This window comes from Loxodonta africana, chromosome 5 (genome assembly GCF_030014295.1).
Source record: "Loxodonta africana isolate mLoxAfr1 chromosome 5, mLoxAfr1.hap2, whole genome shotgun sequence".
NCBI classification, from domain to species: domain Eukaryota; kingdom Metazoa; phylum Chordata; class Mammalia; order Proboscidea; family Elephantidae; genus Loxodonta; species Loxodonta africana.
In genome coordinates, this window is record NC_087346.1 from 30,473,360 (window position 1) to 30,490,560 (window position 17,201).

Sequence of the window (17,201 nt, forward strand, 5' to 3'; positions counted from 1 at the left end):
GAATGAAATGAATCTTATGCTTTTGTGGCTTTTTTTTCAGTCCTTTTTTTTTTATGGCTCTCAAGTTTGTATTTTCCACAAAAACACTTATACATGGACACAACTTTCTGACAACAAGCAATATTTTAAGACTTTCCTAGAGAGGGATAGGGCAGGGTATACAAGCCAGATATGATTAAATTAAGTCAGCAAAATCCAGATAACTTGAGAATGGATTCATTTCTGTGGAGTTTCCAATTAAGTAAGTTTTAAAATCACTTTCTAGTAGAAAAATTTTCAGCAAGTGCCACGACAACAGCCAAGGGAGAGGATATTGAGTTCTGGTTGTCATAATATGTACGTGGTATAGACATAAAGATACTCAAGGGCCTGAGATCTGGAAGCATGTGAGTCAGAATCTGCAAGGCTTCATATTTTATAAAAATTATCTTTCATGTCCTACCTATTCATTATCAGTGCAAAGAGTGTCTGGGATACATGCTCTGAATTCATAATTTCTTTTCAGTGAAAAGGAGCAAAGTATTTTACCTGCCTGTGGTTTGTATGATCTAGGGATTTCTTAAGGGAGCAGCAGAACATGGTTTATAAAATCAATAAATGAGTGTACAGTTTCAAGCAAACATGATTTTGAATCAATGTTGGTTTATAACTAAGTTGTTTATTAAATAATTTTGGAGTTCATAATAACCCAAACAGGATATATGAGAATTATAATACTAAAACTATCATGGAATTTCCCCAATAACAAGACCAAACGATAAATACAGATATCAGACAAGAATAGGGTTCATGAACTAGGAGTGATACAGTTATGTTTAAATGTACTCACGTAGGTCATTGGAAAGTGAGATCCTGGTAAAAGGTTGCCGATATTTAACAAGGGTCTTCTAGACCCATCCTCTTTCTTGGGTTAGAGGAAGAACCCACTAATTAGCTTTCAGTGTGTCATGATGAATTGACAGTGGAATCATTACTATTTAGCTACATTTTCCTTTAGCTTTTTTTTTTCCCTAAGTATTTAGTGAAAGTACATAAGCATTGAGCGTGAGAGAGTCTTTCACACTGTTATTTACGAGAATGATGAACATCTCGTATTTAATCTTCATACTGAGGTATAAGTAACTCAAAAGCACAGAGCCTAATGCAGGCATGCTATCCTCTACCTATTCTTACTGCCTTTACCTGGGAAGAATTTTATTCCACCGCTTCAGAGTGTTCCAGAAGAGGAATGAGTCTGGTAAAATCTCCAGAGTCTTCCAAAAGAAATTAGATTCTGCCTAGTAGAAATATGAGAAGCATGTATATAAGTGGTGACATTATGAACATTTTGGCCTGTCTTTGTAAGGATATTCAAAGTTTGAGAAGTGCGAAAGTAACACAGTACATGTACATTTATGCATTAGGTTTACCAACATTGTTTACTGGCCAGCTTCCTGGATATTTCTGTTCAAAACCAAAGAAATTCAGTATAGAAAACTAAGATTGGAAAGGAGGACCAGGGGCTGTTTGCTGTATTTTCTTCAGTGTGAGAAACCAAAGAATAAAATAAGTAGAAAGGAAAATACCCAAAGAACCATCTAGCATTGGTAAGTTAAAAGAATAGAGAGAATGAAATCAGATGAATGCCTGTTTTCACGAGTTATTCAACAATATTGTGTGTGGAGTTATGAATTGGATCCTCTATTATATTCAGTGAGAGATTCAGGTGTAGAAACAAACAAACAAACAAGTAAAGACAATCCCATTTCACTGGTTCCTTCCCTGGCTATTTAAAATCAAGCTGTGGCAAGAGACTGCCAGGCTCTAACCTGTACTTTGGGATGAAGAAATCCATGAAGTTGAGTTGTTTGCTTAGGCAAAGCACAGAGGTGAGATTTTCATTGACAGAGGCATTTATGGCAACTTAGGTAAGGACTGAGAATGTTTAGAGACCATTTGCCTTGACAACACTAAGGGTATAAATCATAACCCACATTATAAAAAGGTATATTTGGTTAATATACGTACATGTTTTCTGTGCTTGCTAACTTGGTAAAGAGATTTTTTTGAGACATTGGGACACAAAAAGCTTAATATGGTCATCTATGGTATATAATTAAGCATGAGACTATGCAAGTTTAATGCTTATCATGGACAACTGCATTTCATTTAACTTCATTTACCTGAAAGGAGTTTGAAATCTCTGCTTAGTCAAAAATGATCCAAAATCTGCCTCGTTTTCTTATACCAGGCCTATTAAGATATACAGATGACAACAGTGAATTGATTTTTAAAATCAAAACAAATTTAAAAGTTCTCTGTCCAAATACTAGGGTCTCTTTGTATTACTTTCACTTGGTGAATTTACTTCTAATGTGACATTTTGCAGATCCTGGACAATGCACAGCTTCCAGAAGCACAGCAACACACAATCCACGACACTATGACAAACGGTCTGAAAACTATGCCTCCAGTATTTCAAGTATCAGCAGGGTCACCCACGGTGGACAGGTTTCGGCAGAGCTTCCAAGGAAAAACTTATGAATGCCATCGGAATATTGTCTAGTAAGTGCCTGAAGATAATTCCCTTAGGTCGGAAGGCACTCAAAATAAGGCTGAGGAAGAGCCGCCTCCTCTAAATAGAGTTGACTTTAATGATATGGATGGAGTAAAGCTTTCTGGACCTTCGTTTGCTGATGTGGCACAACTCAAAATGAGAAGAAACAACTGTAAGCATCCATTAATAATCAGAGCATGGAATGTATGATTACGAACCTAGGAAAATTGGAAATAATCAAAAATTTAACGGAACGCATAAACACTGACATCCTAAGCAACAGTGAGCTGAAATGGACTGGTGCTAGCCATTTTGAGTCAGACAATCACACGGTCTACTACGCTGGGAATGATAAATTGAAGAGGAATGGCACTGTGTTCGTCATCAAAAAGAATATTTTAAGATCTATCCTGAAGTACAATGCTGTCAGTGATAGGATAATATTCATACTCCTACAATGAAGACCAGTTAATATGACTATTATTCAAACTTATGTACCAACCACTAATGTCAAATATGAGGAAATTAAAGATTTTCACCAACTTCCGCAATCTGAAATTGATCAAATATCCAATCAAGATACATTACTAATTACTGGTGATTGGAATGTGAAAGTCAGAGACAAAGAAGGATCAGTAGTTGGAAAATATGTCCGTGGTGACAGAAACAATGCCAGAGATTGAATGAAAGAATTTTTCAAGACCAACAACTTCTTTATTACAAATATCTTTTTCAACAACATGAAGGGCGAATATACACATGGATCTCGCCAGATGGAATACACAGGAATCAAACTGTCTACATATGTGGAAAGAGACCATAGAAAAGCTCAATATCATCAGTCAGAACAAGGCCAGGGGCCAACCATAGAAAAGACCATCAACTGGTCATATGCAAGTTCAAGTTGAAGTAGAAGAAAATTAGAACAAGTCCATGACAGTCAAAGTACAACCCTGAGTATATTCCACCTGAATTTAGAAACCATCTCAAGAATAGATTTGAGGCATTGAATGCTAATGACCAAAGACCAAATGAGTTGTGGAGTATCATCAAGGTCACTATACACGAAGAAAGCAAAAGATCATTAAAAAGACAGGAAAGAAAGAAAACACCAAAAAGGATGTCAGAAGAGAAGCTGAAAGTTGCTCTTAAATGTACAGTAGCTAAGAAAAATGAAAGAAATAATGAAGTAAAAGAGTCACAGAGAAAATTTCAAAGGGTAGCACAAAAAGACAAAGTATAGCATTAAAATGACATGTGCAAAGACCTGGAATTAGAAAATTAAACAGGAAGAACACACTCAGCATTTATCAAGCTGAAAAAACCTGAAAAATTCAAGCCTGGAGTTGCAATATTTAAGGATTCTACAGAGAAAATGTTGAAGGACGCAGGAAGTGTCAAAAGAAGATGGAAGGAATACACAGAATCACCGTACCAAAAAGAATTGATCAACTAACAACCGTTTCGGGAGATAGCATATGATCAAGAACTGATGGTATTAAAGGAAGAAGTCCCAGCTGCACTGAAGACACCGGCAAAAAACAAGGCTCCAGGAATTGACAGAAGAGCGATTGAGATGTTTTGGCAAATGGATGCAGTACTGGAGGTACTTACTCACCTATGCCAAGAAATCTGGAAAACAGCCTTCTGGCCAACTGACTGGAAGAGATCCATATCTGTGCCCATTCCAAAGAAAGGTGATCCAACAGAATGTGGAAATTATCAAAAAATTTCATTAATATCTCATGGAAGTAAAATTTTGCTGAATATCACTCAAAAGCTGTTGCAGCAGGACATTGACAGGGAACTGCCAGAAGATCAAGCTGGATTCAGAAGAGGACGTGGAACCAGGGATACCATTGCTGATGTCAGATGGATCTTGGCTAAAATACCAGAAGATATTTACCTGTGTTTTATTGACTATGCAAAGGCATTCGGCTGTGTGGATCATAACAAATTATGGGTAACACTACAAAGAATAGGAATTTCAGAACACTTAACTGTCCTCATGACGAACCTGTACACAGATCAAGAGTCAGTCATTTGGACAGAACAGGGGAACTCTGAGTGGTTTAAAGTCAGGAAAGGTGTGCGTCATGGTTGTGTCCTTTCATCATACATATTCAATCTGAATACTGAACAAATAATCAGAAAGGCTGGACTGTATGAAGAAGAATGGGGCATCAGGACTGGCAGAAGACTTATTAACAACCTGCAGTACACAGATGACACATCCTTGCTTGCTAAAAGTGAAGAGGACATGAAGCAATTTTGATGAAGATCAAAGACTACAGCTTTTAGTATGGATTATACCTCAATATGAAGAAAACAAAAATCCTCACACCTGGACAAATAAGCAACATCATGATAAAAGGAAAAAAGATTGAAATTTTCAAGGATCTCATTTAACTTGAATCCACAATCAACATCCATGGAAGCAGCAGTCAAGAAATCAAACAAAGCATTGTGTTGGGCAAACCTGCTGCAAAAGGCCTCTTATAGGTGTTGAAAAGCAGATGTCACCTTGGAGACTGAGGTGCTCCTGACTCAAGCCGTGGCGTTTTCAATTGCCTTATGTGCATGCGAAAGCTGGACAATGAATAAGAAAGATTGAAGAAGAACTGACACCTTTGAATTGTGGTGTTGGCAAAGAATATTGAATATACCACAGACTGCCAAAAGAACGAATAAATCTGTCTTAAAAGAAGTACAACCAGAATGCTCCTTAGAAGCAAGATAGCAAGACTATATCTCACACAGTTTGGACATGTTATCAGGAGGGATCAGTCCCTGGAGAAGGACATCATGCTTAGTAAATTAAAGGGTCATTGAAAAAGAGGGAGATGGTCAAGGAGATGGACTGACACAGTGGCTGCCACAGCGGGCTCAATCATAACAAAGATTTCGAGGATGGTGCAGGGCCAGGCATTGTTTTGTTCTGTTGTACACGGGGTTGCCATGAGTCGGAACTGACTCGATGGCACCTAACAACAGCAACAAAGAAAAAATGCTATAATCTTAATATATAAAATCACATTAAATATACAAATGATGTGTCAGAATTTGTGGGGCTGATATATGCTATATTCATTTGAGCTGATCTATAAAGAAAATAATAATTTTCATTGCATATAAAGAAAATAATAATTTTCATTGCCCAGGTTCAATCAATCTTTCTAAAGCAATCTATATTCACAATGTGTACCTTCTTCCTTTCTCCCCAACCACAAGTGATGTCATCATAAATTGCTAAAGTGTGAAGAGATTACTTGCTGCTGTCTGAAATTATATTGTAATCAAATCAGATCAATTTTGAACATCTTTATTCTGGGAGGGATAAATCAATAGCAAACTCACTTCTATAGAAAGGAAGAAATGCTTGTTTACAGGCTAGTTGATTAGACAGCCCTTAAATCATATATGAAATGTTATCAAGAAAGCATCAAATTATTTTATGATAAAAGTATTATTCAATCTAGTTGAAAATATGTATACATTTTATGAGTTATCCACCAGAGATTTAACTCAGGGGAAGAAACACAAATTCTCTAGGCTTGAGAAGTGATAAAATGTTCATCTTTCCCCAATAAATTTGTGTTTGAAAAACTGGAAGGTCAGGCAACCAAGCCACAGACACGAGACCTCCCTCAGAGCTAATAAAACCAAGAAATAAAGTAACAAAGGAGTGGGCTTTCTAAATGCTTGCATTACATTTTTTTTTTTAATGAAAAAGATATGTAAAAATATAGGATGAGAAAAATATGAAAATAGTAAGTTAAAAAAGGCAGCAAAAGGCAAAAAAGGGGAAGCAAGCAAAAGAGAAAACAGGAGAAATAACGAGAAACTGATATTTGCCTGTCAAAGACATACCAAGAAAGATACACCCTGGCTGCACACTGGTTAAACACCGCACTGCTAATAAAAAGGTCAGCATTTCATACCCACTACCTGTTCTGCAGGAGAAAGATGAGGCAGCCTGCTTCTGTAAAGATTCACAGCCTTGGAAAACCTATATAGGGTGCTATAAGTTGAACTTGACTTGATGGTGATGGGTTTGTTTTTAGTTTTTTCTTTATACACACTAAAATCTTAGAAGGAGAGAAGAAGCAACTTGCGCACTGGAATAATAATGCAGGTGATATTACTGGTATCTTGAAATTCAAGATAAAGTGTGTGTAGAGGTGTGGATGTGTGTGTGTGTGTGTGCACATGCATACTGAGAGAGAACGAGATAGCAAGCCTTACTGAGATGTATTTCGCATACCACAAAATTCACCTGGTTCAAACTGTACAATTCAATTTTTTTTAGTATATTCATAGTATATTCGCAATATATTCACAATCTACTTTTAGACATTTTCATCCTCCTGAAAGAAGCATAGTACTCATTTGCCACCAGTCACTTCCATCCCCACACCTCCCATCCCCCAGATCTCAGTAGTCACCTTCTGTCTCTATAGATTTACCTACCTGAAAAATCATATAAATAAAAATAAAATTATTTCAAGACATTAATGAATAAATGATCGTTACTATACAATCAATAAATTCTGAAGGTGCTATGCCTCATGTTCTTCAAAGGCTAAAAATATGTTTCTCTAGTCTTGCTTGGACCTTCTTAACATTAACAATGTTGTTTCTAAAGGAAAATGCAGGTCTATGCTTGTACTTATAATTTATGAATGAATATTGAATTTCAATTTGTTTTTGCAAACCAAGAAACTCCTAAAATGACTACAGAGTCTCGGAGGAGCATGGAAACCTACAGGCAAATGCAAATGCGTGACAATTCAGGAAAGCACTGATAGCTGCAGGAAAATTCGTAATTTTTAAAGGCATGACTATTAATTTAAAATATTATGCAACTTTCCATTAACTTATATTGCCATTTTGTGCATACCATGATTGTTTTCTTATTTGTCAATGGTACTAACACACAAGGTGCTGAGAAGAAAAATGCAGCCAATTGTGCAGAACTACAGCAACAGAGTACAGAATTCCTTTCTTGCTACCACCACTGCTACAGTGTAAGACAACTTTTCTCCTCATCAAAGGGATCATCATACTATCCCTTAGGAGCACAGATACAAATGAGTTGAGGGTGATCTGCCCTTGAACCATCTGATGACTTGCTGTCACCTCCTCTCTATAAGAGAAATAGTCCTTGGTACTAGTTTGATAGATATGGCATGAGCTGTATCTATCAGGAGAGTGTCATCTGAGCATGTAAAGGCACCACAATCCATAATTTTCCCCCAAAATGCTGAGAAATACTATCCAGTATTCAGTATATTACAATAGGCCGACTTTTTGGTTAGCAGCCGTAGCACTTAACCACTTAGCCACCAGGGTTTTCATCCATTTATATACTTAAAGTAGAATTTTTTAAATACATGTGCAATTAAGCTGCATTTTTTAATTAATTAATATTATTTGTAGGTCATCCTTAGAAAAATGAGTTGGTTAAATATTGAAGGTATTAGCTGGTTATTTTCATGATTTCAATATTTACATGATTCAGCAATTACATTAAACTCTCTTATAACCATTACAGAAAAAGAGATGACAAAAGTTAAGATATTAGCTTTTCTTTGAATTTAATAGCAGCATGATGTAAAACCAGATTTGGAGATGACTTTTATTTCAAAAGGCCCCTAGGTGGCACAAGATGTTTGTGCTCAACTAGGAACTTAAAGGTTGGCAGTTCAAACCTACCCAGTGGTGCCACAGAATAAAGGTTTACCAACCTACTTTTGCAAAGATTACTTTTGCAAAGATTACAGCCAAGTAAAGACTCTGTAACACATTGGTGGCTATGTTTTGTTTGTTTGTTTGGTTTTTCTAAACTAGTCACTTATTATAGAAATACTGAATTAAGGCCTATTACAGTGAAAGAGACTCGTCTTTGCTAGTATAAAAACTGATACCCTGAAGTCAATTGCAAGCAATAGGCGCTGAGGGAAATTGGGGAAAAATGAAATGTATCATCAGCAAAATTGGGGGTGAAGACAGTGAAAGTTCAGTTGGTGATGAGAGTCAGGGATTTGGTAGCCTATGATATCCAGCAATGAAACAGTTAATTAGAGTAACACCTATTGGCACCTGGAATGAAGAGACTTTTGAAAGAAAAAAAGAAAGGAATATATAAGCAGCTCAGTGGACATTGCCCTACACCAATGTGAATGTCATGAAAATTCCAAGGAAAATTGCATCTAATAACATTAAACTATTTAAAGAAGGAGATTATAAGAATATATCACTAAATTTTTTAATCAATATATAGCCTGGAACCCAGGTTGTTTATTTATGTATTTTAACTATACTTTTAGTATAATGTTTATCTTGCTATCACAAGGTATAGATGGCTGAATAACACACATACGCTCTTAGAAACCTTCAGGTTGCTGATCTGAAATATACCCACTCAAAAAGAGGTATGGACTTAACCAGAATAATGCATAAGGGAGAGTGAGCCATCCTTCTTCTCACTGCCAGAATAGAAGATACACACTGAGAAATATTTAAAAATAGAGAGTAGTACATCCAGTAATAGGTCTTGATCTGTAGTCTTTTCAGAAAGTCATTTTTCAAACCACAGGTAGTACCTATTATTGGGCTATGAAATCAATTGATCCCAATTAAGTTTTTAATAAAGTATTATGGGGGGGAACATCAGAGTGCATTTCACATAATAAAAGTACATGTTACTTTGTGTAACTCTTGTTTCCATTATATAAGGGTATTGTGTATTACATAAAATGTGGAATGTCTGTGTGTATGTGTGAGTGTCTTTGTATGTACTAGGTATAGTGCCTGTTTTAGTTTCCTAGGACTGCCATAACAAGTCACCATAAACTCAATTGCTTAACAGAACAGAAATTTATTCTCACACAATTCTGGAAGTCAAAACTCTGAAATTAAGTTGTCCACAGGGCCACACTTCCTCCAAAGGCTGTAGAAGGGAATCCTTCCTCACTCTTACCTGCTTTGGGTGACTCCAGGTGTTCCTCATCCTTTGGCTGCATAAATTCAATCCCCACACCCATCTTCACAAGGTTTTTATCCTCTTCCCTGTGCATCTTCTCCTCTTCATTGGCGTCTCCTGTCTCTTATAAGGACACATGTCATTGAATTCAGGCCCTATGCAGGTAATCCTGTGTTTTGTTGATCAAGGCTGAGTTACCTGATCAGAGAGCTTTTCCTCTCATGATCTGAGGAAGGTAAAAAGCAAAAGGTCTACCCATGTAAAAAAACGATGCATAGCAGTTTATTAGCACTTACAGGGGTAACAAACCAAAAGAACCAAAACTATGGCTGTTGAGTCGATTCCAACTCATAACAACCACATGGGATGGAGTAGAACTGCCCCATAGGCTTGCAAGAAGTGGCTAGTGGATTCAAACTGGTTTTTTTTTGGTTAGCAGCCAAGCTCTTAACCACTATGCCACCAGGGCTCCTTATGGGGGATGCCAACCAGGAAATCTGACCATGCAGTGTCAGGGCATGGGCAGCCAGGAAGAACATCTGCGGGGTACCTCTTATGCCAGAGTTCAGTCAAAGTTGTTACCAGGTACATCTTCATGTCCTCCGAGAAGCAGCTATTCATGGAGGTGCTCACCCCTTTGGTGGAAGATGTGTGTTCCATCACTGACATATGTGTCTTTTAAACACCACATCTGCAAAGTAAAATTGGACTTTGTGACACATATCGTTCTTTCAGACTTGAGAAACACCTTCTAGGTCAAAGTAACACATCATCCCAACTACGAGTCATTTTTTAAATCTAATGTGTTATTACATCCAGGATGATCTCATCTCAAGACCCTTAATTATATCTGCAAAGATCATTTTTCCAAACAAGGTCACATTCATATGTTCTCGGGAGCGTATCTTTTTGTAGACCACCATTCAATCCACTACATTATGTATTTCTAATTGCTTATTTGGCTAGAAAATTTGAAGGTTACTGTCTTAAGAAACCAGAAATGGTTGAATGTGAGAGATAACCATCAAATCTTATCATTTCTACCAAATCCACAGATGATGTTGCTCATAGATATGAAATTAATTTGTTTTATTTTTGTTATTTTAACATTTTGTTTAAGAGTTGGAGGGTCTCACATGTTTTGTGAGATACAAAAGTCTAAGAAGGACACAAGATAAGACAAATTTCTTCAGTAAAAGACAACCAATAGATCTCTAACAATGCAGTTATACTTGCTCTCTCTGTGATCATACACAAGCATAGTCAATACTACCGACCAATATAAAAATAATCTTAGAGGAACAGATACAGTTCTTTAGCAAAAAGAAAACTTCCCATATATACTTTTTCCTATTTTGATTACAGATTAGTGTTTATGCTTAAAACGTCAATAAGGAATTAGAAAAAAATATAAAGTTATTATTTAATGAGAAAATCTACTACTAGAATTGATTTTCCCTCTACACTATGAAAACAATTTGCAAAATGTTTCACAAAATATTTTAAATTTATGAACTTATTGTTTTCTTTTATATGCTAATTTGGTTAAACAAAAGAGAGGTAACTAATCAACAATAACAAATAATTTTAAATCATTAAAGTAAGTTGCTTTGTTATGCTTCACACTAAGCAAATATTTTTTTAAATTTTTACTGTGCTTTAGGTGAATGTTTACAGAGCAAATTAGTTTTCCATTCAATAGTTTGTACATAAGTGTTCCAAGACAGTGGTTGCATTCCCCACTCTGTGTCAGCACTCTTCTCATTTCTGTTCTGGCTTCCTCATTTCCTTTCATCCAGATTTTCTACTGCTTCCTGCCTTTTCATCTTTGCTTTTGGGCAAATGTTGTACTTTTGATCTTGTATAATTGATTGTTCTCAGGAGCACATTCCTTTCAATGGTTATTGTTTATTTTATGGGCCTATCCATTGTTTGGCTAAAAGGTAGTCTCCAGGAATGGCTTCAGTTCCAGGACAGAAGGATGTCTTAGGGCCATAGTCTCAGGGGTTTCTCTAGTCTCTGTAAAACTTGTAAGTCTGGTCTCTGTTGTGGATTTGATGTTTTGTTCTGTATTTTTCTCCTGCTCTGTCAGAAACCCTGTGTTGTGATTCCAGTCAGAGTGGTCAGTAGTGGTAGCTGGGTATCATCTAATTCTTCTGGTCTTGGGGTTGTGGTGGCTGTGGTTCATGCAGTCCACTAGTCTTCTAGACTAATTGCTCCCTGGAGTCTTTGGTTTTCTTAACTCTCCTTTGCTCCAGACAGGAAGTGACCAATAGTTGTATCTCAGATGGTTTCAAAAGCCTTTAAAACCCAAGATGCTACTCACTAATGTAGGATGCCTGACATTGTCTTTATGAACTATGTTGTGCCAATTGACACAGACGACCCCCAGGTCTACAGATCATTGCCTTCAAGCCTATGAATGTCATCCTGCGAGATGTTTGGTTATGTCTAAGAATTTTCCACGACTGCCCCCCTTGTGTGCACTATTGTCTATATCGATATACATGCAGAACCTACAACTATGTAGAAATATCCACAACCAAATCTACATCTGCAGGTGGGTGTGCTAACTTACACAACCTGACACCTCTTCAGCATATCTATCTACCTATGTAACCACTTGTAAATTTTTATTTGTTAATACTATCATTTCAGGATTGTCTCTGTTACAGTAATTACCATAGTTGCCCTTTACTCTTGTGTTCCTCTTAGTATTTTCCTTTTCCTTGGTCATGTACTGACTTCCCCATATTGTGTACTGCATTTCCCTTCTCCAATATTAACATGTGTCTTCTATCTTCTATCAAAAAAGCTAGCAGTTTTTTTCTCCCTTCCCCTCCTATTCCTGGTAACCATCGAATAATTTTTTTTTTTCCTTTGTGGGTAAACATTTTCTTTTTTCTTTTTAAATAATAATAGTCTCATCCAATATTCATCATCCTTCTCCAGGTGTTAGACGCTCCTGAAAACATGTCCAAAGTACGTGAGGTAAAGTCTCACCACGCTTGCTTCCAAGGAACATTCTGGCTATACTTCTTTCAAGGCACATTTGTTTATTCTTCTGAAAGTCCACCATATATTCAATGTTCTTCACAAACAACATAATTCAAAGGCATCAATTCTTCTTCAGTCTTCCTTACTCATTGTCCAGCTTTGGCATGCACATGAGAAGATTGAAAATACCATGGCTTAGGTCAGGACCACCTTAGGCTTTAAGATGAAATCTTTGTTTTTAACACTTTAAAGAGGTCTTTTGCTGCAGATGTGGTCAATGTAGTACATCACTTAATTTCATGGCTGCTGCTTCCATGGGTGTTCATTGCGGATCCAAGTAAAATGAAATCCCTGAGAACTTCAATATTTTCTCCATTTACCAAGATGTTGCTTATTGGTCTGATTGTGAGGATTTATGTTTTCTGTATGTTGAGATGTAATCCATACTGCAGGCTGAAGTTCTTGATCTTTATCAGTAAGTACTTCAAGTCCACTTCATTTTCAGCAATCAAGGTTGTGTTATCTGCATATCGCAGGTTGTTAACGCGTCTTCCTTCAATTCTGATGCCACATTCCTCTTCATATAGTCCAGCTTCTTGGATTATTTGCTCAGCATACAGATTGAATAAATATGTTGAGAGGATACAACCCTGATACACACCTTCCTGATTTTAAACCACACAGTATCCCCTTTTTCTGTTGGAACAATGGCCTCTTGGTCTATGTACAGGCTCCTCATGAGCACAATTAAGTGTTCTGGAATTCCCATTCTTCTTAATGTTATCCATAATTTGTTATGATCCACAAAGTCAAATGCCTTTGCATAATCAATAAAACAAAGTTAAACATCTTTCTGGTATTTTCTGTTAGTCAGGATCCATCTGACATCAGCAATGATATCCCTTGTTCCATGTCCTCTTCTGAATCTGGCTTGACTTTCTGTCCATCTACTTCTGCAGCTGTTTTTGAATTCTCTTCAGCAAAACTTTACTTGCATGTAATATTAATGATACCGTTCAATAATTTACACATTCATTTGGATCACATTTCTTTGAAATGGGCACAAACTTGTTAGTGTTCCAATCAGATGGCCAGGTAGCTGTCTTCAAATTTCTTAACATAGACAAGTGAGTGCTTCCAGTGTTGCATCCGTTTGTTCAAACATCTCAATTGGTATTCTGTCAATTCCTGGAGCCTCATTTTCGCCAATTCCATCAGGGCAGATTGGACTTCTTTCTTCAAGACTATTTGTTCTTGATCACATGCTACCTTCTGAAATGGTGGTCACTCAGCGTAATGTCCTGAAAATTCATCCATGATGTGAGATGTTCTGCAGATTTGTTGTTATTCTTTATTGCTGTGTAATATTCCATTGTTTGTATGTACCACAGTTAGTTTATCCATTCATTTGTTGATGGGTACTCAGCTTGTTTCTTTTTGATATTGTGAATAATGCTGAAATGAACATGAGTGTGCATGTCTATTTGTGTCATGGCTTGGATTTCTTTAGGATATTGTCATGGATTGAATTGTGTCCCAAAAATATGTGTCAATTTGATTAGGCCATGATTCCCATTATTGTATGATTGTGTACCATTTTGTCATCTGATGTGATTTCCCTATGTGCTGTAAAACCTATCACTATGATGTAATGAAATGGATTAGTGGCAGTTATATTGATGAGATCTACAAGACTAAATAGTGTCTTAAGCCAAGCTATTTGGAGATATAAAAGAAAGAAGCAGAGAGACATGGGGACCTCACACCACCAAGAAAGCAGTGACAGGAGCAAAGCACATCCTTTGGATCCCAGGTTCCTGCACTGAGATGTTCCCAGACCAAGGGAAGATCAATGATATGGACCTTCCTTCACAGCCAACAGAGAAAGCCTTCTCCTGAAGCTGACACCCTGAATTTGACTTGTAGCCTACCAGTTTGTGAGAGAATAAATTTCTCTTTGTTAAAGCCATCCACTTGTGGTATTTCTGTTATACCACCACTAGATGACTAAGACAGGTATATATCTAGGAGTAGGATTGCTAGATCATACGGTACTTCTATTTCTATTTTTTTAACGAAGTGCCACTGTGTTTTCCACAGTGGTTTTACCATTTTATATTCCCACCAACAGTGTATGAGTTCCAATCTTCCCACAACCTCACCAACATTAATTATTTTCTGTTTTTTGATCAGTGCCAATATTATAGGCATGAGATAGTATCCCACTGCAGTTTTGATTTGGATCTCTCTAATGGCTGATGGTCATTCAAAAGTGGCTACAGCAGTATATCAACAGGGAACTGCCAGAAATTCAAGCTAGATTCAGAAGAGAATATGGAACCAGGGACATCATTGCTGATGTCAGATGTATCCTGGCTGAAGCAGAGAATACCAGAAACATGTTTACCTGTGTTTTATTGATTATGCAAAGGCATTTGACTGTGTGCATCATAACAAATTATGGATAACATTGCAAAGAATGGGAATTCCAGAATACTTAATTGTGCTCATGAGGGGTCTGTACATAGATCAAGAGGCAGTTGTTTGGGCAGAACAAGGGAATACTAAGTGGTTTAAAGTCAGGAAAGGTGTGCGTCAGGGTTGTATCCTTTCACCATACTTAATTCAATCTGTATGCTGAGCAAATAATCCAAGAAGTCGGACTATATGAAGAAGAACAGGGTGTCAGGATTGGAGGAAGACTGATTACAAAACTGCCTTATGCAGATGACACAACCTTGCTTGCTGAAAGTGAAGAGGACTTGAGCACTACTGATGAAGATCAAAGGCCACAGCTTTAGAATGGATTACACCTCAACATAAAGAAAACAAAAATCCTCACAACTGGACCAATAACCAACATCATGATAAATGGGGAAAGACTGAAGTTGTCAAGCATTTCATTTTACTTGGATCCACAATCAATACCCATGAAAACCTCAGTTAAGAAATCAAAAGACACACTTATTGGGTGAATCTGCAGGAAAAAAACCTCTTTAAACTGTTGAAAAGCAAAGATATCACCTTGAAGACTAGGCTTCACCTGACCTAAACTATGGTATTTTCAATCGCCTCCTATGCATGTGAAAGCTGGATGATGAATAAGGAAGACCAAAGAATTGACATCTTTGAATTGTGGTGCTGGAGAAGAATATTGAATATATCATGGGCTGCCAAAAGAACAAATAAATCTGTCTTGGAAGAAGTACAACCAGAATGTTCCTTGGAAGCAAGGATGGCAAGACTACTTCTCACATATTTTGGGCAGGTTGTCAGGAGGGATCAGTCCCTGGAGAGGGACATCATGCTTGGTAAAGTAGAAGATCATCAAAAAAGAGGAAGACCCTCAATGAGATGGACTGACACAGTTGCTACAACAATGGGCTTACACATAACAGTGATTCTGAGTATGGTGCAGGACCAGGTAGTGTTTCGTTTTGTTATACACAAGGTTGCTATAAGTCGGAACCAACTCCACATCACCTAACAATAACAATGGCTAATTGGAGCCGTGGTGGTGAAGTGTTTAAGAGCTACAACTGCTAATCAAAAGATCAGCAGTGTGAACCTACCAGCAACTCCTTGGAAACCCTACAGGGCAGTTCTACTTTATCCTATTGAGTCACTATGAGTTGATATGGACTTAAAGGGAACAGGTTTGGTTTTTGGAATGGCTAATAATCATGAGCATTTCTTCATGTGTTTGTTAGCCATTGAATGGTTTCTTTGTTGAAATGTCTGTTCATGTTCTTTGCCCATTCTTTAATTGGATTATTTTCTTTTTGTTGTTGAGGTATCGTATTTTTTATAAATTTTAGAGATTAGACCTTTGTCAGATACGCCGTAGCCAAAATTTTTTTCCCAGTCTGTAGGTTCTCTTTTTACTCCTTTGGAGAAGTCTTTTGATGAGCATAAGTTTAATTTTTAGGAGGTCCTATTCATCTAGTTCATCTTCTGCTCTTTTGTGCATTTTTAGCTATGTTTGGTATTATATTTATGCCATAAATTAAGGCCCATAGTGTTGTCCATATTTTGTCTTCCATGATCTTTATAGTTTTACGTTTTATATTTAGGTCTTTGATTCATTTTGAGTTAGTTTTTGTGTATGGTGTAAGACAGTTCTGTCTCATTTCTGTATAGACGGACATCCAGTTTTGCCAGCACTGTTTGTTAAGGAGACTGTCCCTTCCCCATTTAATGGATTTTGGCTCTTTGTCAAAGATCAGCTGTTCTCAGGTGGACAGATTTACAGCTGGGTTCCCAATTTTGTTTTGTTGGTATATGCATCTGTCACTGTACCAGTCCAAGGCTGTCCTGACTACGTTGGCTGTATAGTAAGTTCTGAGTTCAGGTAGTATGAGGCCTCCTACTTTGTCCTTCTTCTTCAATAATGCTTTATTTATCCAGGACCTTTTCCCTTTCTGTATAAAGTTGGTGATTAGTTTTATCATCTCGTTAATAAATGTCGTTGGACTTTGGATCGGGATTGCATAATATCTATAGATCACTATGGGTAGTATTGGCATTTTCATGATGTTAAGTCTTCCTGTTCATAAGCATGGTATATTTTTCCATTTACGCAGGTCTTTTTTGGTTTCTTGCAGTAGTGTTTTGCAGTTTTCTTTGTATAGGTCTTTACGTCCCTGGTTAGATTTATTCCTAAGTAATTTATATTTTGGGGGA

General features: G+C 37.0%; 1 long non-coding RNA gene across 1 annotated transcript in view; it reads right to left on the minus strand.

Annotated features, from left to right (window-relative positions):
- Nucleotides 1–7,101: 7,101 nt before the first annotated feature.
- Nucleotides 7,102–17,201, minus strand: part of LOC135231420 (uncharacterized) — a 122,393-nt gene continuing 112,293 nt past the window's right edge. The window contains exon 3 of the long non-coding RNA XR_010322031.1: nucleotides 7,102–10,212. This is a non-coding gene — a long non-coding RNA (uncharacterized LOC135231420). The remainder of the gene's footprint in view (nucleotides 10,213–17,201) is intronic.